Source organism: Pan paniscus, chromosome 11, assembly GCF_029289425.2.
Source record: "Pan paniscus chromosome 11, NHGRI_mPanPan1-v2.0_pri, whole genome shotgun sequence".
NCBI lineage: Eukaryota > Metazoa > Chordata > Mammalia > Primates > Hominidae > Pan > Pan paniscus.
Window position 1 is genome coordinate 58,185,911 of NC_073260.2, and position 26,139 is coordinate 58,212,049.

The 26,139-nt window shown below is 37.5% G+C and overlaps 1 protein-coding gene across 6 annotated transcripts in view; it reads left to right on the plus strand.

The window, feature by feature from the left end:
* Positions 1-26,139, plus strand: part of LOC117978859 (contactin-associated protein-like 3) — a 239,003-nt gene that overhangs the window by 18,918 nt on the left and 193,946 nt on the right. The gene's annotated exons all lie outside the window — the stretch shown is intronic.

Genomic DNA, 26,139 nt, shown 5'->3' on the forward strand with positions numbered 1-26,139 from the left:
CTATGAAACATGAACAACTTAACTTTTCGTTTTTCTGTTTATTTTTCTTAAGTCTGTGATTTCATTTGTTGCAGAGATATGGGCTCTGTTTCGTTACTTTAGATTCTATTGCTGCAGAGCCTCAGTGGACGGTCATTATCACTGAAACAGTGACTAAGCCTGGGCACAGGGGGTAAAGGAAAACAAGAGCAATCTCAAGCCATAGCTCTTCTTGATGTCAAATCATATTTTGTACTAAAGTACATGATTATGAGGATTCTTTATCTTAGGGATCATTTTTATTCTTAGTTCATGTTCCTGTAACTCATCGTGCAAAAAAGCGTGATATCAATCTTAATAAAATTTATTTTCATGTGAATGAAGTTAGAAAAACAGGCTTACTTTAGTTAGCTATCAACTAAGTTTATTACAAATTCATTGTTGTTGCTTTTTTTAATTGGTTTTGACTTTTTTCTTCTCCCTCATGGTAGCCTGGAGTATTCATCAAAGGAGTTCCAAATTGGGAGTGATTTATTGAAGGCTATAGATTATCTCTAGTGTTTTAATATCCTTTATTAGATTCAGAATGGTCTATGGAAGAGTGACTGAACAAATGTTCTGATCATAAATAATTAAACTAACAAATAATGACCCCCTGTCTCAGACATTAAAGCCTTTCTCCAGTGGAGTGTAAAGATCTCAGAGCTAAAAATTAACAGGCAGAAAACAAGTAGTTTCCCTGTTGTGCAGCCCAGTGCCTTCTTCCCATGTGATGGGAAGACGCCATGGAAACAGCTGCGATAGTTACTCAAGCCTTAGCCTGAGGGGTGAGAGGGGAACAAGGTAGCTATGCATCCCGTCTGTCCCAGTGTAAAGAATCAAAATGGACTTTTTGGAGGTGTCTTTCTTCATGCCTCTTGGATACCACAAGTAAACTAGTTCTTCCATGCCACTAAATGATGAACCCATGGGCCAAACAAGTTAATGCACTTTTATAAGCAACTTATTTAATTCCCTTTAATGGGGAAGACTCAATTTTTCCACCAAAGGTTTCATAAGTTATGAAGCATAATCCAGAATTACTTTCAACTTGTAAAAATGTATTATCATGAATATTGCACAGATTGGATTATAACTAATTAAATATGTTTTTGCTTTCTACATCTTCATAGTTAGAATTTCAGTATAACCTCTAACATGGTATTGGCTAATTTGAGGATAAAGTGACCTGTTGTAAATTTATTTATTTATTTATTTATTTATTTATTTATTTATTTATCGAGATGGAGTCTTGCTGTGTTGCCAGGCTGGAGTGCAGTGGTGCAATCTCGGCTCACTGCAAGCTCCGCCTCCTGGGCTCAAGTGATTCACCTGCCTCAGCCTCCCGAGTAGCTGGGACTGCAGGTGCCCGCCACCACACCAGGCTAATTTTTGTATTTTTAGTAGAGAAGGGGTTTCACCATGCTGGCCCGGATGGTCTCAATGTCCTGACCTCGTGGTCTGCCCGCCTCGGCCTCCCAAAGGCGTGAGCCACCGCACCTGGCCGACCTGTTGTAAATTTAAGAGGCTAAGGGTCAGTGTGCATTTCTACACCTTTCACATTGCATCACTTGAAGCTAAGAAGAACTCTGTGGTATATTACACGTAAAAATAAGACTGAAATAAGCTGACAAAGACTTAGGGCAAAAAAATAAGGTTTTGAGTAGAATTGAAGAAAACATTTTGATAATAATATCAAAGAAATTCAGAGATGCCATTGAAACCATTTAATTATTTAAACATGTTTGTTATTCCTTTTTCTGTAACTTCTTCTGACACTAATTGAAAATTTCAGAAAATTAACCTATAGTTTAAAATGTTTAAAATATGAGAATTCAAATGATACACTGGCACATAGTAAATTCTTAACATTTCAAAATAAATAATGAATGATCTATATTAGGAAATGAAATCTTTATATGATACACACATACAGTTGTAAAACTTGGTTTTCTCCATAATCAATAATTGGCTTTCAGAGGCAATTTAATTATGCAATGGTTGTCCTTAGTTTTATTATACTTTATAATAAATGGATCGATGCTTTGTTTAGTTGACAAATACAGACATAGGTGAATTAATTTTACCTTTTTCCTTAGGCTTGTCTTCTCATGTGCTTATAGCTGTGTCTGTGTCAAATCAATTTGTGAAAATATAATCTCTTATTTTAGACAATTTCAACAATTAATAAACACTGTGAAGTTGTTATTCCATGACTGTTTGAGATGGAAAACCAGCCGTTTTGGGTATCATTCACATACTGGCTAAAGACATACATTTATTTGTGCATTAGCTGCCCTGTGTCTCCTCTGCATTTATTATATTAGCAGTTTCAGTTTAAAGTTTGTTTTTCTGTAATTCAGATTCCTTGCTTCTTATGCTGGTTGTCATATGAATATGCCTTTCTAAGATTAGGATAAAACACTCTTCTTGGTGTTTTCTTTCAGTCCTGTCTTGAGTTATTTTTAATCAAAATGCTAGGCTGAGGTCAACTGATTGTAATTTGTTTATAAGGAAAAAATGGAAGGTGACCTGAAGAATTTTCTCTCCTCCCTTTACCCAAAAGTATTTATTCTTATTTTGAAATGAGAAATTCCTTCAGAATTTCCCAAGATCAAAGAGGGCTATCTCACTGACAGCTAAGACCCTGTTGTCTTCATCTGTAACTTGACTAGTCTTGTCCAAAAGAGGCCTCTTCTGGGTTGGAATTGCATTTAGTTTTAAATAAACAATTATGCAGAAAGTGCTTCTTCCATCTTATTAAAATTTCAGAGTTAGAAGAAAAGGCATCTGAAGTTTCCAAGTAGAACTATAACAGACCTAGTGTTTTTAGTATCCCCATAAGTAAGCATTCTAGCATAAGGGAGGGTTTGCTGGTTGCTCATTGAATGTTGTCTTGGCCGCTCACAGACCAACACATGATGAGTGTAAGATAAACTCTTTGGTCTAAAGAGAGAAAACATAAGAGTCTGCAGCTGTAACATGTCTGCTGACCCAAGCTGGAATGTTTCAGTGTATTGTGTCACCTAGTGAGTTTTAGGATTTCCCTCCCCACTTAGGAGTTTTCCACCTCAGGTTAAAGGAATGTGGGATATTAAGGAGAATTATTAAGAGAGAAAGGGCAAGTATTTGGAAATGCAAAACCTAGACAAGGTGGAGATGATGTACTGGAGTCAGAGAGGAATTAATAGCGTATTAATACCAACATCATTATGGCCCACACGCGTCTATCATGCTCTCTAGTATTGTGTCCAAGGTCCATAGATGGTCACTGTCTTATTATATCCCTGATCATACTAGCTTCACCAGACTTTCAGGTCACCCAGGGGCTACATCTCTTAGACAGCAGAATATTAAGATAATGGAAAACAATAATAAGTTATGACAGTGTGTGAAAAACATGAAAAAGATTTTATATTCTCTCATGATAGATGTAATTCAAGATGCTACTGCAATAAATTAAAAAATATATATGCTTTTTTGCAAGGATAACCCATGTGTTTTCATGGTCTAACGAAGTTAGACAGCATTGTTATTTGTGGCTTGACACCTCTGCAATTGCTCCTTTTTAAAGTTGCAAAATGAATGTACAATAACTAACCATGCATTAGACCGAAGGAGAGTTTGAGAATTTTTTCAAGGGGCCTTCACTAATGAAGCAAGCTGTCTTATTTGGGGATCTGTAAGCAGCAAAGATAAACATTGCCTAAGACATTTCTGTTGAAATGGCGTAAAACACATGGATTACTTACTTCTTCAGGGATTTTAAATACTTGGAAACAATGCAGTGAACACAGATATTACTGTGAAGAACATTTCAGCAAATGAGTTTACAAAATGGATGAAACCGAAGAAGTGTCTTATGTTTATAGCTTCTCACCTGAAGAGATTAACTATATGGGTGGACCTCATCAACATTCGAAACTTTCTTTCCAAGAGGTTTTTCCTGTAGAATTTTGGGACTTTCTGGGAAGATGCATGACAGATGCATGCCATTGTTGATGGTGTGGGTCACTGTGGAAACTGCCCTAATGAGGCCATTATGCTGCCTATTTGTGATATTTGGTTATGAGTTGATGACAATATTGTAGAGAAAATAGACACTCAAGCTCTTGAAAAATTTTACAGGTTGACATCAATTATCACTTAGAACTTTTTTCTCAATTTTCTGAGTGAATGAGGATTGTGTTTAAAAAGATACTTTCTGCCTCATTTCTTCTCCAGTTATTTTGAAAAAGCTCAGGTACTGATTTCTTAGGAAAAGAGTAAAGCAGGGAAACTAGAGGTGGGAATTTGTGCTGCACACAACCTAGCCACGACTCTGGGTGCACCATCCCTTCGGATCTGGGCAGGTAAGCATTTGCCCAGGTATCAGGCTGCCTGTGTGGCTCCACAGAACAAAGATGGGGAAGCAGAGGCATCAGCTTCTCTTATAGCACAGCACACAGCCTTCCAGGAGTGGATACACACTTTCTTTCTATTATTAGCACAAATAATTATCTCAACTCAATAGAAAAAATAGCAATCTGTGCCTGATTGTCCTGAAAATGTTTCATTAATTTACTTGTATTCAGTGAATATGAAACCATAGTTGGTGGTTTTTCAGTAAGTACAGAAAACATATTTGGTGGGTTGTTTTCCATGCAGAGTGTAAATATTGTAGGGCCAAAGTCTTAGTTATCTGTTTTTTTTGCTGTTGGTTTTTTTTTTTTTTTTTTTTTTTTTGAGACGGAGTCTCGCTCTGTCACCCAGGCTGGAGTGCAGTGGCGCGATCTCTGCTCACTGCAAGCTCCACCTCCCAGGTTCATGCCATTCTCCTGCCTCAGCCTCCCAAGTAGCTGGGTCTACAGGCACCCACCACCACGCCCGGCTAATTTTTTTTTTTTTGTATTTTTAGTAGAGACGGGGTTTCACCATGTTAGCGAGGATGGTCTCAATCTCCTGACCTAGTGATCCACCTTTCTCGGCCTCCCAGAGTGCTGGGATTACAGGCGTGAGCCACCACGCCCAGCCTAGTTATCTTTTTCATGGAATAAAACTACTGAGGATACATTCCAGTGTCAGTAAGACAAAGAGTTTCTGCTTCTCTGAGGAAGTAAGTTTGCTATGTAGACACACACACACAGAGAAAATGGTCAAAAGTTGCTTTTATACACTCCAATAATCAATTTTTTTACATTAGCACCTTACTCCATGAAGATCACAGTATATGAATACAAAATAATATGTATGAATGTTGATTTGTGGAAAAAAATCTTAGAGTTATCACTCCCTCCTTTTTCCAAATTCTGTGTATTGTCTGTTGAAACAGTTCATGCTTATGATTCTAATACATCATTTCCATGGATCTCCCCCTCAGCTTAGTCTCTTCATGTCTCACTTGGATTATTTTGAAAGTCCCATGATTGAACTTCAACTTTTGAAGCTTTCCCTAATTAAATAAATGCTTAGCAAAGTCCTCAGTTAATGTTCTTTAAAGTGCTATTCTCTTCTTGTTCCATGCTCAGTTGATGAATCTCAGACACTAACCCCATAGAGCAGTTCTCAAATTCACAAGCCACCTAATGCCCACTGCCATACGTAAGAAGGTGGTCTAGTAAATTTTGGAGTAAAGGCAATATATATTTCACAAAATCAAAACGTAAGATCAATTACAATTCAGCTAATATTTAATTAGGATATAAGGCATCTCAGTGAATGCATTTTTAGTTTTTGAAGTATGTAATTTTTTTTTTTAGATTTGTACTTAGCTATTCTTACTAAATTTTGGAAAGTTCCTGCTTTATGGAAATGAATCAGTGACTCTAAATGGTTCTTTGAGGTATAAAAACAAAGATAGTAACAAATACAAATTTCACAATCTGGACTAGAAAACATTACTAGTGACCACAACTCAAATACAAATATAAAAAGCATCTTTATTAACCTGGGGTAAAAGCTTCTCTGCGTGGGGCAGTTTTACCCAGGCAACTGAACAGGCGGTGCGGGATGAATGTTTGAAAATTGGAACTAACTTGGACGCACTCATCCCCATTTTCCATGCCTGCTGTGCACTCCTGTCAGATGGGAACATGATGTCATATTTTCAGTCAGTTTTCAAACAGAACGGGGATAATCTAATATTTTCTGGAATAACCATGGAATAATGTTTTCCAATGTGAACTTGGTGAATTTTATGAATGAAAGAGAAGCAGATATTGGATCCACACAGCCATCATTGAAGGTGGCACACCTAACATCAAAAACTTCTGTGCGGGACCGGGCACGGTGGTTCACGCCTGTAATCCCAGCACTTTGGGAGGCTGAGGCGGTTGGATCACCTTGAGCCCAGGAGTTGGAGACCAGCCTGGGCAACATCAAAACCCTGTCTCTATTAAAAAAAAAAAAAAAAAAGTTTCATGCCACTGTTATGGACTAGGAATGTCTAAAATCCATCACAAAGTTAGTATTTTGCTTGGAGGGGCAAGTAGAATGAGCTTTTGGAAAGTTTCTTTAACAATTCTTTGATCTAGTAATTCCTGAAAACCTTTGAGGTTGGTGAAAATACTTTTTCATGTAGGGATGAATCATTCTGTGAGTCCTGGCGTAAGTCAGCCAGAAACTCATGATGGGAGCTTTTGATGAGGGGATATGAGGTTTAAAAATGGAAATAAAAACTTTCTTCACGACACTGATAATTCCTATAAAGGCCATGTCTGTGTGGGATGACATGTACAATTAACATAAATGACCCTGCTTCCAAGCTCACTGAAATTTTTCGCCAGTGCCCTCAGACCTCCGTCTTTGCTCCTAACTCAGATTGTCTTGAGTCTTCTGTGTAGAGAAAAGGGGATCATTGCAGAGACTGTGAACCAAGGCATTAATCTTCACTTCTGAAGTCCAAAAGCATCTTTTGGTCTGAGGTAGAAAAAGTTTGAAAGGGAATTGAGCAGGCTAAAGGTGTTTTAATTTTTCTGCTATCTCGCAGACTAGGAACCCTCAGCAGGACTGCACGATAGGATGCATAGAGAGGTGGGGACTGCCCTGAAGCTCTGCTCTCAAGCAGAGCCTTGCCGGTGGTGGCTTAATGGAAGTCTTCACTGAAGCTCAGGGATCTGAGTGGGCACTCTCAAGTGTGTAGTGGAAAGGAGAATGCCAGTCTCCAAGAGCAGCCTGCACGGCATCCTCATTGTGCTGCGGCACATTCAGTGACAGGACTGGACGCCCTGCGGCAGCTCTGGTGGCCGGTGAGGTCAGCCCCAGTTATCCAAGGACACCCTGAGGTACCAAAGGCAGGTGAGCAAGACCATGTTCCTGCCAGAGGTCTGGCAGAGGGAGGAGAAAGGGTCACCAAAACGTTGTGGAGAGCACTGTCCCAGCCTGGGATGGGAGGACTTGGCTCCATCGGCAGCAGGTCGCCATCCCTGAGGACAGTGCAGTGCTGACCTCTACTTGGGGCTTGAACACACTCCCCTCCCCGCTTTACCAAGGCAATTAGCAAAGCCAGAAGAGACCAGAGTTAACTCTGGGGATGAAGGGGAAGTAAAAGAACCCCTGAAGGAATTTTCAAGGGTCTGCGACCAATACAGACACGAACTGACAGGCTTATCCCTTAACTGGACAGAGACACCTGTTGTGACTACTTCCAGTCTCTGTATCAGCCAGAATTCCAGCTTCTACTAGAAAGCTTTCTGGGTTATGGAGAAATGAAGTTACATTTTCCCTCATGAGTTTGTGATTTAAAAATTTATACCTGCAGAATGATTCTGACGGATTTGCTCAAGTGGCTTTTGTCAGGGTTATAGTCAGTATCTTCTCTAGCCTCAAATTAATGTGATGTTGTTGAGGATGACTTAAAATTTTCTTTGAAAGTCTGAAACATGATGCAGAATGCTTGCACAAAAAGAGTTTTACATTTTCCCCACGCTTGTACTTACTAGAGCCAAGTACATCAAAGGTGTGGGTTAAAACCCGTGATGCAGGGAACTCTGACACTTGTGATAACATGGATGAACCTGGAGGACATTATGTTAAGTGAAATAAACCAGGCACAGAGAGACAAATACCATATAGTCTCACTTACATGTGGAATTTAAAGACAGTGCTCACAGAAGTAGAGAGTAGAATGGTGGTTACCAGACGCTAGAGGAGAGGGTGGATAGGGAAGGGGGAGATGTTGGTCAGTAGGTACATAGTTTTGGGTAGATAGGAATAATAATTTCTGTTGTTCTTTTGCATAGCATAGTGAATATAGTTAATAAGTGTTGTCTGTTTTGAAATATATGAGAGAATTTTAACTATTCTCACCGCTAAAAGAATGATACATATTTGAGGTGACTGATATGCTGATTAGCCTGATTTGATCATTTTACAGTGTATGCATGTATCCAAACATCACATTGCACCTCATAAAAATGTACAATTATTATTCATCAATTAAAAATAAAAGTTAAACATGGGAGTTAGCAAACTTCTGCTGTAAAGAGACAGATGGAAAATGATTTTGGTATTGTGGACCATGTAAGGTCTCTGTTACATTTCTTTTTTTTCTTTTTTCTTTCTCTGTTTTCCCTCCCTCCCTCCCTCCCTTCCTCCTCCTTCTCCTTCCTTCCTTCCTTGCTTTTTTCCTTCCCTCTTTTTTTCTTTTCCCCTCTTCTCTCTTTCTCTTTCTTTTTTTGAAACACAGTCTTGCTCTGTTGCCCAGGTTTGGAGTACAGTGGCAAGATCACAGCTTAGTGTAGCCTCAACCTCCGTGGGCTCAGGTGATCCTCCCACCTCAGCCTCCCGAGTAGCTGGGACCACAGTCACATGTCATAACACCCAGCGAACATTTATATTTTTTGTAAAGATGGGATCTCATTATGTTGCTCAGGCTGGTCTTGAATTCCTGGGCTCAAGCAGTCCAGCCACCTCAGCATCCCAAAATGTTGGGATTACAGGCCTGAGCCACCATACCCAGCCCCCGCCCTCTTTGTTTTTTTTTTTAAATGCAGCGCTTTACAAATGTAAAACCATTCTTAGTTCTCTGGCTATATAAAGCAGGTCATAATCTAGATTTTGGCTGCCAGACCTAATCTAGATTTTTACTAAGACTGCATGCTACATATGTCTGGCACTTTCCCTTAAAAAGCTCTCAGCATTTATCACATGCCAGTGTGCTTACTAGGTGTTTGTATGCTTTTCTTACGCTTTGTGCAATTCTAACTTCCTTGAAGGAAGGGTGCTGTCTTATCCTTAGTGATTAGGGATAAGCTTGGAATCATCCAGGCTCTATCCCTTACTAGCTGTGTGACTTTGGACAAATTCCTTTATCTCCCTGAGTTTTTGTTTCCTCAGTTATAAAATGGGATTAGTAAAGTACCTATCATGAAACAGTTAACTTGAGTAAAATAGGTTGTGAAGATTAAATGAATTAATACACATAAAATAATTAGGTTATGTTACACCAATGTTCAGAGCAGGTGTATCCACAAGAGCCAAAAGAGAAACAACCCAAATTTCCATTGATGGACAAATGGAGAAGCCTAGTGCAGTGTAGGAAGAAAATTCTGGCCCGTACTGTAACACAGATGAACTTTCAAGACATTATGCTAAGGAAAATAAGCTAGACACAAAAGGACAACTACTACGTTATTCATTTATATGAGGTACCTAGAGTAGTGAAATTCATAGAGACAAGAAATAGAATAGTGGTTGCCAGGGGCTGGTAATGGAGGTTATTGTTAGTGGGTTCAGAGTTTTCATTTGGGAAGGTGAAACAGCTCTAGAGATGGATGGTAGTGATGGTTGCACAACGTGAATGTACTTAATGCTACTGAACTTTACATATAAAACAGTTCAAATGGTAAATTTCATGTGATGTGTATTACCATAATTAAAAAATTAATATATGATCTGATCCAAAGTAGCTAAAATCTACTGAGTGCTGCTGAAGCAAAAATTATAATTAGTAGATTTTTTTTAATTTGTTTTGTTTTGTTTTGGTTTTTGAGATGGAGCCTCACCCTGTCACCCAGGCTGGAGTGCAGTGACGTGATCTTGGCTGACTGCAACCTCCGCTTCCTGGGTTCAAGCGATTCTCCTGCCTCAGCCTTCTGAGTAACTGGGATTACAGGTGCGCGCCACCACGCCTGGCTAATTTTTTGTATTTTTAGTAGAGACGGGGTTTCACCATGTTGGCCAGGCTCAACTCCTGACCTCGTGATCCGCCTCGGCCACCTTGGCCTCCCAAAGTGCTGGGATTACAGGCGTGAGCCACCGCGCCCGGCAATTAGTAGTATCAACAGTGGGAGTAAAAGTGGCAGTTAAGCACATTGTTTCACAACATCTAGCTCAGAGCCATGACAAAGCAAACATTAAATAATATGTATAGATGGAATTAAACTTAAGCTTCTGTAGTAGAATAATTCAGAATAAAACATGAAATAATGCCAGGTAATGTCAGTTGTTACCAAAGAAATGTCCAAACTCTGAAAGAGCTTGTTAAATTAGGTTATGGCAGCCCACGGTGCAGGGGAGGGGACCGTCAGGTGATGTTTAAGTAGTTTACATGGACTGAATGAATCCCCTATGGTTCCATTTAAATTGGCCACCACACTGCCAGGCATATGACATTGGCAACTTAAACTCGACAGAGAAACCTCTAAGAATAAGATTAATGCATTTCTCATTCTCTGTGTCACAATTATTCAATTTTAAAAAACAGGAAAATATCAAAAATCTTTTTATGAAATGGCTGTACCAGTTTTACCTTCTACAGTATAAATGCAATATGGCTTTTGGTGCATTTAAATTAATTTTATAAGGAGTCCCAATCAGCTGATGAGTAGTTTTAGAATTGTTCCTATAATTGTCAACCTGGAGAGCTCTTCACTATTTTATTCATACTTCACTGAAAATTAAAGTTCAGTTTTATGCCTAATTTTATACATAACGTGTTGTAAAACATCACCATTTGGGTGATGTGTGTATATGTGTATTTTCCTTCCAATAGGATATATATGTGTATTTTCTATTTATAACTAGCTGACACAGGACCATTCTCATAATCCCATTTGATTTTTGTATTTGTCAGTAGATATAACAATCTCCCTTTGGTTCAGATTGAAAAAACGGAAAATGATGATGATGATGATGATGATGATGATGATGATGATTGTTGACTGTGCTGATAATTCTTTGTATACCATTATTTTAGCTTTAAACTATTTTAAGTGTGGTCCAGTACAAAAGCTGCTTAAGTCAGATACCCCAGTCTCTATGATGTGATTATTATGTATTACATGCCTGTATCAAAATATCTCATGTACCCTATAAATACATACAACTACTACATACCCACAAAAATTAAAAATTAAAAAGGAAAATAAACCAGAAAAAAGTCACATTTTAAAAAAATTTTACATTTCATTATATTTAGAAAACTTAGCTTTATGGGGTTTTAGAGAACATGGTTTTTCTTCCATGTACCTTCCTATTTATTTTTTATGATGCTCAAAGTTGCTAAGTTTCCACATATTTTAGTAAGAATTAACAATGCCCTGAATTCCATAGCTTTCATAAAGGATTACCTGTGTACCATCTCATCACCACCTCTTTCTTGTTACAGGAAAGCAATAAGAAGATATTCTGTAGTTAATTTAGATTGCTTGCCAAAATAGTTTTAAACTGATTTGTAATTTTTCCTAAACCAGAATGAGGAATTGTATAAAGTATTAATATATATGAAATTGTCACACTACGTTTCAGATGCTTAGGAAATGTAGAGAAATTATTGTAAAATACATTTTAGAAAAGATGTTACAACAAGACGAGGACAGAAGTCTGTGAAGTGTTGTGAGGAGGGCCCAGGGAAGCAGGAGGAAGGTGGGGAGACCACAGGATGACCTGGAGCCAAAGAAGAAGGGCCCAGGTCCCAGGGTCTCTACAGCACTGCCGGCCTTCCAGCCACAGTTTTTCTCAATCTTCCTGTCATATCCCTCAAGGAAGTAAGTGGACATTGTAAAGAGTGAGTAATTATAGCACAACAAAAATCAAAAGTCATGATTCTGGAAAGCATTATCAGTAAAAAATGGAGAAATAGTTGACATCTCTTCATGTTTCCTCTGGAAACTTCTGATTATGTATGTATACTCTTCCACTCTAATATCCAAACAACTCTCTTACTTCTTTATGCAAAGAAACATGAAAGAATGAAAAGGTTCATCACAAGTGTATGATTAATTTTGTATATATAATTTTGCAAATTAATAGATTTTAATGTGTTCAATAAATGTACATAAATACACAACACGTATGTATATATCTGTGTGTGTATGTACTATGTACTAAATATATACATATGTGTGTGTGTGTGTATATATATATATATATTTAGAGAGAGTCAGTGTGTACTTAATAGTCAAATCCAAATTTCAAGAACTTTATATTTTATGTAATGGCACCAGTTTTCCTGAAGCTGAATGTATGTGTGTGTGTGTGTGTGTGTGTGTGTGTGTGTGTGTGTATATTCAGTTGCAGGAATATATACATATATACGGTCAGTGTGAGAGTGTGTGTATATATATACACACACACATGTCAGTACATGGTCAGTGTGTGTGCATATAAACACACATATATATGTCAGTACATATACACATATACATATATGTTAGTATATACTAACTGTATATTGACTATATATAGTCATAGTCATATATACTGACTATAGTCATAGTCATATACTGACTATATATGTCAGTGTCAGTATATACATACATATATATTTCAGTATATATATGTATGTATACTGACATATAGGTATAGTCAGATTGTGTATATTCAGCTGCAGGAAAATTGGTGCCATTATATAAAATATGAAATTCTTGAAATTTGGATTTGACTATTAAACCTGACTTTGTTGTCATTAAGTTTACATTGATATTTCCTGGAATTGCACATTGCTAAATTTTTCTGCAAAACCAAGATTTCTAAAATGTGATGGGGCATTTGATACAAGAAAAGGCAAATAAAGAAAAAGTAGAGTTCCATTTGTCATTCTTCTTAAGTGTCTCCTTAAGAAAACTATGTGATCCAAAGTTATTTAGACAAAAGCTTAAGAAATAAAACACTTAGTAACTCATGCTAGTACTTGATTATTCTTTTGCTTATCAAGTTTTCTTCTTTTTATGATTATTATACCTTTAATTGCGAACATTCATTGGATTGGCTCAGTAGCATTTTATGTGAGACAACTTTCCATTTTAGTAAGTACATATTCTCCTACATTAATGTGAAATAGAAGTGCAGGAGTAGGGATGAAATGGATAATTTTGCTAGAAGCAAATTGAAACTGGCTAGGCAAAAGCGTATATGTATTTTGCCCTCTTTTTCTGTTTTTAGAAAGTGCTTGCGTTAACTCTCATTCTCAGCCAGAAGCGTTAATGATTCAAACGGGCTTTATATATTGAAAACCATGAACTCTCACGTGCAGAGTACAATCAGGGAGCAAGCCCGTGGGTTTGAATGGAAATTAACGTTGGTGTATGGGAATGAATTTCATAGACAAGGATAATTTAGAAACCTATGTGATAAACTGCAAACACAGAGCAAATGGAAACATACTGGATCTTTTCCCTCCACTCCTCGTATTTCTCCACTATTCAGATGTCCTTCCATGTGATCATGCTTTCTTGGCACACTGACTAGGTTCACTGATTAAGAGGCAGAGAAAATAATTACTGAATATTTTTAATACAAAATGAATAGCTCAGGGTATTTGTAAGGGCTTTTCAATATCAAGATATTTATTTCCCACATTAGAAAGTATAACTCCTAGTGAAAACTTGGCACCATAGTTTAAAATCATATTAATAAATAAAAGCAAAATTCTTACATTGGGGAAATGACCCATAAATGGTTTGTTATAGTATGCGATCTTTAACTACTTGAAATTTCCACTATTCTGCACAGTGCAATATCCCAAAACAGAATAGGATGTGAGATTTCATTGTTTTGTATGAGGAATCTAGAGGAAAGAAATTGATAAAAATGTATGCAATAATTTAAAAATATAAAGAGTATAAATCTCTGATAGAATAATGTAAATGTAGCAAATATTTAAGATAACTAATCTAATAAGAATTAAATTCCCCTACATTTTTCTTCTCCCCTCCCCTCCCCTCCCTTTTCCCCTTCTTTCCCCTTCTTTCCCCTTCTTTCCCCTTCTTTCTCCTTTCCCCCTTTCACCCTTTTTCCCTTTTCCCCTTTTTCCCTTTTTCCCTTTCCCTTTCCCTGAATAGCTGGGATTACCCTTGTCCCAAGTAGCTGAGATTACAAGCACCCACCACCAGGCCCGGCTGATTTTTATATCTTCTGGTACAAATGGGGTTTCACCATGTTTACCAGGCTGGTCTCCAACTCCTGGCCTCAGGGGATTCGCCCACCTTGGCCTTCCAAAGTGCTGGGATTACAGGTGTGAGCCACCACGCCTGGTCCTCATTTTTCATAAAATCAAAATTCTTGCATATTCCCCTCCTTAGTTTATAGGTCAGAAGCTACACTAAGCTTCCCAGTGTGCCTAGGTGTTAGATGTGCCAATTTACATATACAACAAAGGACCTGAAAAGTAGAACGTTAATACAACAGAAAATATTTTGCCTGAGGATATTGTTTACTAAATTTTTTATCTGTGCCTTTTAATAGTTCTTAGAACTAGTAAGTCCAATGGCATTCTATTTTTATGCTTTTTTTCCCTCAGATTTGTAGCATATGACAATGTGAATATGTTACAAATGTTGAATGATTCAGCTGACTACAGGCCAAACAAAATAGCATCAGGTTATCTATAGCAAAATGTGTTTCGGTTGAAGAAATATGTAGATTTTAAAGAAATTAATCTTATTTACTTACGCAAAGAGTATGCTTCAGCAGCATATGTAACTTTAATTAAAATTCATCTAAAATAGGTTGTTAGTACTATGACAGGAAGTGGCATTCAAACAAACAAAATATTCATAAGGATGTTAATATAGATTAGACATAAGAACAAGAAATATTTGGCTGGTCTGATTCTCTTGGGTCACTTTAAAAATTATTTTTAAAATTTTTGGAATTGAGGCATAACTTAAAATACAATTAAATGCATAAAGTGTGCCATTTGGTTAATATTTACAGATGTATATGCCTGTATTACCAGAGCCCAGATCAAGTTACAGATCAGTTCATCACCCCCTTACCATTTGTTAATACTTTTTATTGATTATCTAGGCACCTTCTACCTATCACTGTTCTACTTTCTGTCATATTATTTAGGTTGGCTTGTGCTTTTGAACTTACAAAAAGTCATACAGTACCAGAATCATACAGAAGCTTTTGTATCCAGCTCCCTTTAGTGAGCATAAGCTTTCTGAGATCCATCCATGTTGTTGCGTGGATTTGTGGCACATTTCCTTCTATTGCTGAGTAGATTTCAATTGTGCTGTTTGTTTATCCATTCTTTTTAAAATGGACACTTGTGGCTTGTTTCCAGTATGGATCTATTATGAATAAATTTCTACAAACATTCTTTTACATCGCTTTTGGGAGTGGAATTTCAGTATGTGAAACTCTAAAGAAAACTGTCAAACTATTTTCAAAAGCCCTTGAACATGTTATACTCCCATTGGCAATGTGTGTCAATTCCAGTTGCTTCTTATCCTGGTCAACATTTGGTATTAAAATCATTAACCATTGGAGAAATATAAGTCAATATCATAGAGAGATAATATGTTCTCTAGGATGGCTAAAATTAAAGAATGACAACACCTGTGAACTATATTACTCATGGCACCACAAACAACAACATGAGTTTCAGCATATTTGTATCTGTCTCCTTTGCCCCTGAGGCCCACAGGGGCAATGCAATAGGGCACGTATGAATATTACACTCATAGCAGACTTGTATTGCAGCTGAGAAATAATGAGCTTGGGGAATCTACTGCAGTTATAGCAAGTAGTAAGTGAGAAGGCTCTTTGTGTGGAAGAAAATGTAACCTCACCTCTCAAGGTTACCAGCTGCATAAACAACCATGAAAAAAGGGTCCATAAAAGAGCTTTTAGGCCTTGGTAGTCTTAGCAGACCCAACAAAACATGTAGGAGTGCAAGCTGCTTAAAGTGGACTGTCTCTCCATACATTATTGTGTATGGATAACATGATCCTATATGGAGATCTTCTAAGAAATCTAGAAATCTAAAAGACACCAACTAATAAGTGAATTTTAGCAAGTTAACAGGATACGAGGTTAATATACAAAAATCAATTCTTTTTTATGTAGTAGTAACAATCTGATTATCAAATTAAGAAAAGAATTTCATTCACAATAGCATTAAAAAATAAAATACTTAAATGTAGATCTTACGAAAGGTGTGCAGGACCTGTTCATGGAACACTATAAAACATAGCTATTAGAAAATAAAGAAGACTCAAATAAATTGAGAGACACACTATGTTTATAGATTGGAAGAAACTGGAATTGTCCTAATTGTAATAATCCTAATTGTCATACTTTGTTGGTGGGAATGTAAATGGTGCCACCACCTTGGAGAATAGTTTGGCAGTTTCTTAAAAAGTAAAAGCATGTACTTACCATATAACCCAGCAATTCCACTCCAAAAAATATATGTCCACTCTAAGACTTAAATGTTCATAGAGGCTGGGCACAGTGGCTCACACCTGTAATGCCGCCAGTTTGAGAGGGCGAGGTGGGTGGATTACTTGAGGTCAGGAGTTCGAGACCAGCCTGGCCAACATGGCGAAACCCCGTGTCCACTAAAAATACAAAAATTAGCTGGACATGGTGGTGCACACCAGGAATCCCAGCTACTCAGGTAGCTGAGGCAGGAGAATCGCTTGAACCTGGGAGGTGGAGGTTGCAGTGAGCTGAGATTGCATTGAATCTTGGCCTGGGCAACAGAGCGAGACTCCGCCTGTTGTAAAATGTAAAAAAAAATGTAAAAAAAAATGTAAATGCAAAAATGTAAAAAATGTAAAAAAAAATTTTTATATATGTATATTCATAGAAACATTATTCATAGTAGATGATATGGTTTGGCTGTGTCCCCACTCAGATCTCATCTTGAATTGTAGCTCTCATAATTCCTAGGTGTTGTGGGAGGGACCCAGTGGGAGATAACTGAATCATGGGGGCGGTTTCCCCCATACTGTTCTCGTAGTTGAGAATCAATCTCACAAGGTCTGATGGTTTTATAAGGGGGGGACCCCCTTTTGCTTGATAGTCATTCTCTCTTGTTTGCTGCCACATAAAATATGCTTTTCGCCTTCTGCCATGATTGTGAGGCCTCCTCAGCCAAATGGAAATGTGAATCCATTAAACCTTTTTTCTTTATGAATTACCCAGTCTCAGATATGTCTTCATCAGCAGTGTGAAAATGGACTAATACAGTAGACAAAAACTGGAAACAACTCAAATGTCCATCAGCCACTGAATGGATAACCACAATGTGGCATATTCATTGAACTGGTTGCTATTTAGTAATAAAATTAAAGCTACTGATAGGCCATGATTTCTTTATGTACTTAATTGTTCCTTAATGTTACCAATTACTCTTAATGAAGAATGCCGTCCCACTCCTCTCTAGGATTTTCGCATCACTCTCTTACAGTTTGCATTCTTCCTTCTAAAAATGTTGTCCTTTCACTTTTTTCCTGTTCAAAAAAATCCAGTGATACATGTGACAGCTCAACTGTCATGCAGTTCTTGGCAAGAAAGGTGAGGTTGAATAGGAAACTTCCTGTTTACCAGAGGCAACTGGAATCACTCAAGAATAAAGGGACACTGTATTCACCATCATATTGCCAGCTTCTGCTCCGGAGAGATGAAGTACATGTCTTTAATATATTCTTCCTGATAAGTACATTTTAAAAGGCACTTTATATATAAAATAAACATAAGAATGAAAAAATGTAGGGAAGACAGACCATCTAGGAACCTGAGGAACTGAGGAAATTATAGAGATAGAAAACAAATTAGTGGTTGCTATGTATAACTGTAAAGGGTACCAATGAGGAGGATTGTCGTGGTAGTGAAGTCATTCTCTTTCTTGATTGTGGTGGGGGTTACGGACCCTAAACGTGTCATACAACTGGATAGACACATCGTTTCCTGGTTTTGATATTGTACTGTAATTTTATAAGATGTAACCATTGGTAGAAACTAGGTGAAGAGTACACATCACTTCTCTGTACTGTCTTTGCCAATTCATGTGAAGCTGAATTTCAAAATAATTTTTTTCTTAAATAACATTTAAATTCTGACTGGCAGTTTAATTTGTGCTTCAAAACTGATTCAAAAGGACTATGACCAATGATGAAAATGGTAAATTACAACAGTTGGTCCTATAACCAACTCTCCTACATTAGTTATTAAAGTCAGTGTTAAGGGAGGCATTCCAGAACTTCTATAGGACATGGTGCAGATTCACCTATTTTCTTTCACATTAATTTTTGCCAACTGGATTTTTTTAGGTTGTCATATTTTTTCCAAAGAATTCAGTGGGACAAACGTTAGCAGAATTCTGATGCCCCACATTGTCCCTGTTGTGTGCTTGCCTCTAAAAAAAATTCCTCTGTTAATAGCAACTTAAAATAAACATTATTGTAATGTTTAGAGGACATTCCTTTTGCATCATATTTTGATAGTGTCCTATTACATGCAATAATAAATGCATGTCTCTCTTCATATGAGGCTTTCACAGCAATTTCATAAACTATAATTAGTTTAACTACATAATATCCTTAAGAAAAATGTAAATATTACCATCTCTTTTTTTTTTAGGGGGTGGGCTAGGGGATTTTGGTTGACTGAGCAATCAGTCACATACAGATGGATAATTTGATATTCACTAAAATATTCACTTCTCAGCATTTCACTCTCGTGTTTCCTTGCATGACATCAATTGTCATTTAATAAGAAAGACAAATACACGTGTTTAATCACTCCCTGAAGAAAGTAAACACACTATCTGTGGGAAATGGAACACAATGAGAGGCGTGCCGACAGCCGCAGGGTGCCCTGACTCCATTCCAGCCCTCTCCTCATATGCCCCGTTTGCACATCACCCATCACTTTTGCCTAATTGTTTCTACTCACCAAGTGAAGATAATGGCTTCTTTGCCTGCTCAAGTGATAATTTGAGATTATATGTCTCATCAGATACTTTATTGGATGTATGAAAAAATGCACAATGATGGTTTTATTGAATTATGCAGTTAGTTACCAAGATGAATGGAACTGCACCTACCCAAAAATCAAGATGTGGAGATAAGGGACGTTATAGGCTGAGTCATTTAACCTTTAGGGCTCTTTCTGATATTTTCTGTGAGGGCCAAATAGAGTTCTCAGTGGAGTGCATGTGAGTTTCTGCCAATGGCCCGTGGAGCAAGTGCCTGCAAGAGGGAACACTCCCCCAACTTCTGGGGTGATAAAGGATTTCTCACTGTCCCACCAGCCTGCACAGTAGGTTTCACCATTTTGTTAACTATTCCAGCTGAACTTTTCTTACTGACCTCTGGTTTCATCTATCCAAGGTGAGCTCCTGCTCACATCTCTCCCTGCGAGGTTCATATCTCTTTAGATTTTAGGCCAGGTGGTGGTTCTGCAAGCTCAACTCTCCAATGCATTTGTAAAAGATCATGAACTTGAAGTTTGTTGTAAGGGTGGAAATGAGGCTCCTTATAGCTTTCTACTTCCTGGGGCAGAAGCCAGAAGTTCCAGCCCATAGATTTTGATAAGTTGTATTTTCATTTTCATTCAGCTTGAAATACTTGCTAATTTCCCTTTTAGTTTCTTCTTTGATTCATTGATTATGAAGTATATGTTATTAGTTTCCTAATATTCCTGGATTTTTCAGAGAAGTTGCTATTGTTGATTTCTTATTTTAATCTATTGTATATCACAAAGATATACTTTACATGACTTAAATGATTTTAACTTTGTTGAAACTTGTTTAATGACTCATTTAATGGTCTATTTTGGTAAAAGTTCCAAATGAACTTGAAAAAGAATACTTGTTCTTCTGTTAGGTGAAACATTCCATAAATATCAATGAATCATATAGGTTGATAGTGATAATTAATACTTCTGAATCCCTATTTTCTGTCTTCTTGTGCAATCAGTTACCGAGACAGGGTGCTAGAATCTCCTACTGTCATTGTGGATTTATCTATTTCATTCAGTTTTACTAGGTTTCATTTCATGTATTTTGAAGCTCTGTTATTAAGTGTTTGCATGTTTAGGATTATGTTCTCTGATGAAAGAACATCTTAATCATTACAAAATAATTTTCTTTACCTTTTATAATAATTTTTGCACTGAAATCTACTTTGTTTAATATAGCCAATCCAGCTTTTAAAAAAACTATTATTAGCATAATATATATTTTTCCATGTGTTTACACTTAGGCTATTTGAGCCTTTTTTATTTAAAGTGTGTTTCTTGTAGGCAACATATAGTTGGATCTTGCTTTCTCATCTAATCTGACCATCATTGCTATTTAATAGGAGTGTTTGTACTACTTACCTTTAATATGATTGTTTATATGATTAATTTTAAGTCTAACATCTACTATTTGTTTTTTGTTTATTCTTTGTCCATTTTCAAAGTTGCTAGGGAGTGTAGATGCACTTTGTAAGAGAATACATTTTATAAATTGTTATATACACTCTGAGATTTTAACCATAATTGCAGCTCTTTTTTTATGAACACATTTTTAGTAGGCTGAATATTCTTTCTGCTTCAACCTGCTAAGATTGAAGGAAATACTGCTGAAATAGAACATGTACACAAAGACAGATTCTGGGGGAGGGTTTCTGTATTTTTTTACTTTAAAGCAGCATAGTTGAAAAAGACTGTGGTACCTGATTCTATATCTGTGTAGTTAGCCCTTTTTTTTCTAAATGAGATTAGATCTCAGGTAAATGTTTAAATTCCCCTCAGCAAAAAGGCAGATCTACTGACAAAAAGCATGGCCGTTTAAAGCCTATAAATGTCAGAAGTGGAATGAGGGAGTTTATTTAAAGCCAGCTTCACTCCTCTTCCCTATAAATTACATATAATCACACTGGAGTGTAGGAGCTGTGACAGTCCCTACCTCACGTCTCACTTCCCACCTCCTGCTCACCCCAGGTAATACCTGAAATTTTTAATGTGAATTAAAATGCAATTAGATGAGGAAAGAAACAAACAAATATATCTGGATAAGATGACATTTGAAACAATTTGTTATCTTAGTGGGAAGTGTCTCATGGGGACAACGTTGACTTAACTGTGTGTTTGCTTGATATATAGAAGCCCCTAATAGTGGCTGGCTTTGAACATTTACTTTGTTTACTTATATTTTGTGCCCTCAGTATCAAATTTAGTTAAGGAAGGTGTAAGATTATGGTGATATGATGATAATCGTAATGATGATGATGATGATGATTTACCTGTGCATTATTTCCCCTGTAAACAAAGTCAGTACATACTCTGTAACAGTGCTGCCACTTAATGACTAGATGCTATAGTCATGGGAAGTTTTATTGTTGTTAGAAACAATTAAGGCCCCAGCTGTAGGGTTTCTACTTTTCTTTCGCAGAGCCCCCTGCCCCAGATAGTGAAATGTAACTTTGACCTGATGTAAATGCAGAATTATAACACAGATATAACTGTACAAAATAGAGACATAATCCTGCCAGATTATTTATAACCAAAAGGTATAAGTGATTGACAAATCATGTGAATATATTCATGGACAAGGATAAAAATGAAACATAGCTGATTTTAAAGATAATATCTTTCCATGTGTTTTAATTAGTGATTTTATTTTCTCATCTGTAAGGTAGATACGATAAAGACAACCCACTGAATGCTTTTAGAAATAAAAAATGATAATATACTTGAAAATATCTGGTCGAATTCTCAGCATACAATATATGCTTCACAGTTTCTCACTTCCCCCTTTTCCCTTGTTTTCCATTACAAAATAAGTGGTAAAACTTTCATAATTTCCTCAGAACTTGAAAACCTAAAAGTGGATAAAACGGTACGTAAGATAAATCCTATGTTGTGTGAACATTTAGGGACAAAACAGCGCAGCTCAGCATCTTCACTGTGGTACCAATATCAGCCTTTATAAAAACGAATTACCCTTTAAAAAATAACATCTGCTGTTCCTCAAGCCATATAAAATGTAAGAGAAAGTTTCAGTTGCTCAGCATATTTTAATCTCATTCCAGTAATGGAACATGTGTGTCAGAACATATATTATGTATGGAGGGGATGAGTTTTCGTAATTCATAGGATCTGTGGGGTAGAATTGTGACACTTTATTTAACTCAGGTGCAATGTCTTGTCAGAGGCAGGGGGAGGAGGGTGAAGTGGAGAAGAAACATTTGTTATGGGGGAGAGGCTGAGCTTAGAGGACATAACTGCTTCCCCTGTTTTGTGTACAGTTTTGTTGACCATAGACTAGAAGGGACTATGAAAAGACACTTCCAGGTTGGAAAGTAGTCAGCACATGTATAATCTTGACTTAACAAATAGAAGACTTTCATTTGTTTAATTTAAAGACAACAAAAATTGAGTATAACATCACATTTGAATAATAATTTCGTTACAAAGTGCTGTAGTTTCAGTTATCCCATTGTCTTCCTTACAGTCTTGTGAGGTGATTTATATGACTGTTAATCCCCCCACTCCCAACTTTATGCTTTTCTTTTTTAAACAAAGGACAACATTTTTGTCTCAGAGAGGCTGAGTGACTGGACAATTACCACACTCTAGTTGGGGGTGGAGTCAGCCAACCTCCTTTCTCTTTCTGTTACCCATAGTGGCCTTCTATACCAACCATCAAAGCTGCCTTTAACAAAGGCACACAGACTAGTGCTATCCAGCAGTGCACAGGTCAGTCACGCTGTGTTTCCCACCATTTCCACTCAGCGTTTAATTAAATTGTGTGCACAGCAGCTTACCCTTAAAACGCATCTGGGAGTGCAGATTGTAACCATGAGGCTACAACATCCTGATGAAATTCTTTGGTAATGCCAGAATTTCATTACTTTATCAGTAATGGCTGAAAATATAGCTTATTTGCATTTGAGTACTACTTCATGAAAGGTAAAATGAAGTCACTGAAATGTGTCATCTGTTACCAGGAGTGCAACCATGAACACCAACAAACTAACAAACTGTGAGGGATGCCGAGAAGAGGGATGGCCAGTGGCTCCCTCTTCATCTAATGAAAACACACCATCCCAGGGTAGCACACCAGAACCGTGTCAACTCATTTTCCTCCTTGTGCTTCTCCACATGTGTTCTCATAGTAATTACTTTTCTAAACCTGGAATGAGAGGGAGTGAAAACACCAAAGAAAGGTTATGAAATACAAGCTGAAGAGGATGCCCTTCATGCTGACTAACCAAGATGAGGGGAAGAACCAAAAATATTGAATAGTTCCTCAGAAGTTTCAGCTCTGTGTATAAAATTCCCAATGTACAACATCCAGCCTAAGATGATGGGTTGGCTGTTAGCATCTCCTTCACCTTCTCCCAACTCTTTTAAAACAACCATAAAATAGGCTGGGCCCAGTGGCTCATGCCTGTAATCCCAGCACTTTGGGAGGCCGAGGTGGGCAAATCACTAGGTCAGGAGACCAAGACCATCCTGGCCAACATGGTGAAACCCCGTCTCTACTAAAAATACAAAAATTAGCTGGGCGTGGTGGCACGTACCTGTAATCCCGGCTACTTGGGTGGCTGAGGCAGGAGAATTGCTTGAACCAGGGAGTTGGAGGTTGCAGTGAGCAGAGATCTCGCCACTGCACTCCAGGCTGGTGACAGAGTGAGACTCCATCTCAAAAAAAACAAAAACAAAACAAAACAAAACAAAACCCCATAAAATAGTAATAAGAAAAACAGAAAAGGATACACAGTTTCAGTAGTGTTGTACCTAGGACTATTGGTTGCTAGTTAGACCAACCCCAAAAGGATCTCCCACCAATTAAAGTTTACATAGGCTTAGGAGGGAAGAGTAGATCTGGTGGAGTCAACAGGAAGGGCCAGTAAAGAAAACCCCATTGGCACTGCACCCTCAGCTTTCCGAAACCCAGACCTTGCCTGACCAGGAGTAGGAGAGGTTGCCCTGCTGCATGGGGACTGCTGCCTTAGGTAGCCAGACCTGCTCACTCCCAAACGTCTTTACGTCTTTGTTACATTTATTTGAGAAACACCACATCCCATGATTATCATCAAAATAATATAATAAAAATATTTAATTGCACAGGTTCTGGATCCAAAGCTTGTGGGCCCCTTGCTAGATGCGTAAACACAGGTGAGCTGCCCACCATCCATATGGAGGGTAGTAATGAGGCCTTGTCTTTTAAAGGTATGTTAGGAATTAAATGCAAAATTTATTTAAAGGGAACTCTTTGCCTGACCTAGAGTTCTCAAATGCTCGATAAGTGTTCATTGTTAAATTGAGTGATTATGGAAGTGGGTAGGTGGAATTCTGTTACATCCTGAAAAGTTAAGTTGGAAGGAGGAATGAGCAGAGAGAAGAAACTGTGGAAGTAGTTCCTACTGAGGGCTAAAGAAATCTGCGCACTGTCTCTGGCCGGGGCTCACATAAATATTGCTGTAAATCATCCAAGAATAAATCTTGCCCGATCTAGGAAACCATGTTGCATGAGTGGGGATGCCCCTGGTCTATAGCAGAACATTTAACTTTGAACAAGAGCTGTGCCCACCTCCTAGCTGTCTGGATTAAGAAAATATATGGAGTATTTTAGTGTCAATCAGATGCACAGTGTTGGTTATCAGTAATTTTCCATCTTGTCTACTAGATCAAATTCCTGACTCTTCAATTCAAAACATGGAACAATAAAAAGCAAAACAAACAAAAATTATATCTATATATATGTCTGTGTACATACTATATATATAATATAAACTTTAGAGGTGCTTATCGTACATTCAGAGGAAAAAATATTTTTGAACAAAGATTCACTACAAAAATATCTTAGAATCTGACTTCTAAGAATCTGTAAACTTGGGAATCATAAGGAAACAGTAGTTAAGTGTAGTCGTCAGTTCAAATAGGTGCCTAACATTTATATTTCTCAACACTTCCCCATAATAACTTATATTAAAGTATAATGTCCTCACTTATTCGTTTTTACACCTAGCTATATTCTAATAATATCAAACTTTTTTGGACATGTAGTGAAGTACTAAAGACTTTACAAATGAGGACATAATGATAAACCCCTAATAATAAAACACACGTATAAGTCAATGAATAATAATGAACTGTCTAGAACTTCAGACTTTCTGTCAGAGCCTTCAGGTAAGTGGCAGCACCAGGGAATAATAAAAGTGTTCTGACTCCTCGGCTTGGGAATTGTTTATAGAGTACTCTCTTTTTCTAGACATTGATTATTAAAGAAGCTGTGGTTTTCGAGTGTCCCCTAATTCTATTAGACTAGAAAAATAACAAACATCAATAAAACATCAGCGGACATGCCTATGTTTTTGTTTCAGATGTGGCATTGGTCAGAGCAAAAAGAGCAAATTTTCTGCTCTGCACGCATCTTCTTCAATACCCGACAGTCTCCTTTTCCTTGTCCAAGGTGGATGAGCGCTGTGTGAGACTTGCTCCAGTTTCCCTGCAGTACTGCCAGAGAGAGCAGAGTGCACCAGAACCTGCTTAGGACTCACCTTGACCATTTGCTACTCCATACCTTTTTGTATTTTTTAACCAATATCTCCTCCACACCCCAGTTCCTCGTAACCATCACTCTCCTCTGTACTTTTGTGAATTCAACTTTTTAGAATTCCACATGTAAGTGGGATTGCCTCACAAAGCACTGTATGTTTTAACTCTTCTTTTACATCCATTTCTCCTATGAGACTGTAAGCACTTTGAGTGCAAGGTCAATATATTAACCGTCTTTGTTTTATCAGTGCTTAATGCTGTACTTCCTACTACTGGAATTTAGTCTCTTGTGTTGGCAAAGGGCAAATCTTGCACAAGGGCTATGAAATAACACTAGTTCCAAAAGTTGACAGGAATGCTCTAGTGGCCACCTGCATTAAACAAACATTTTCTGCAGTCAGTGGGACACCT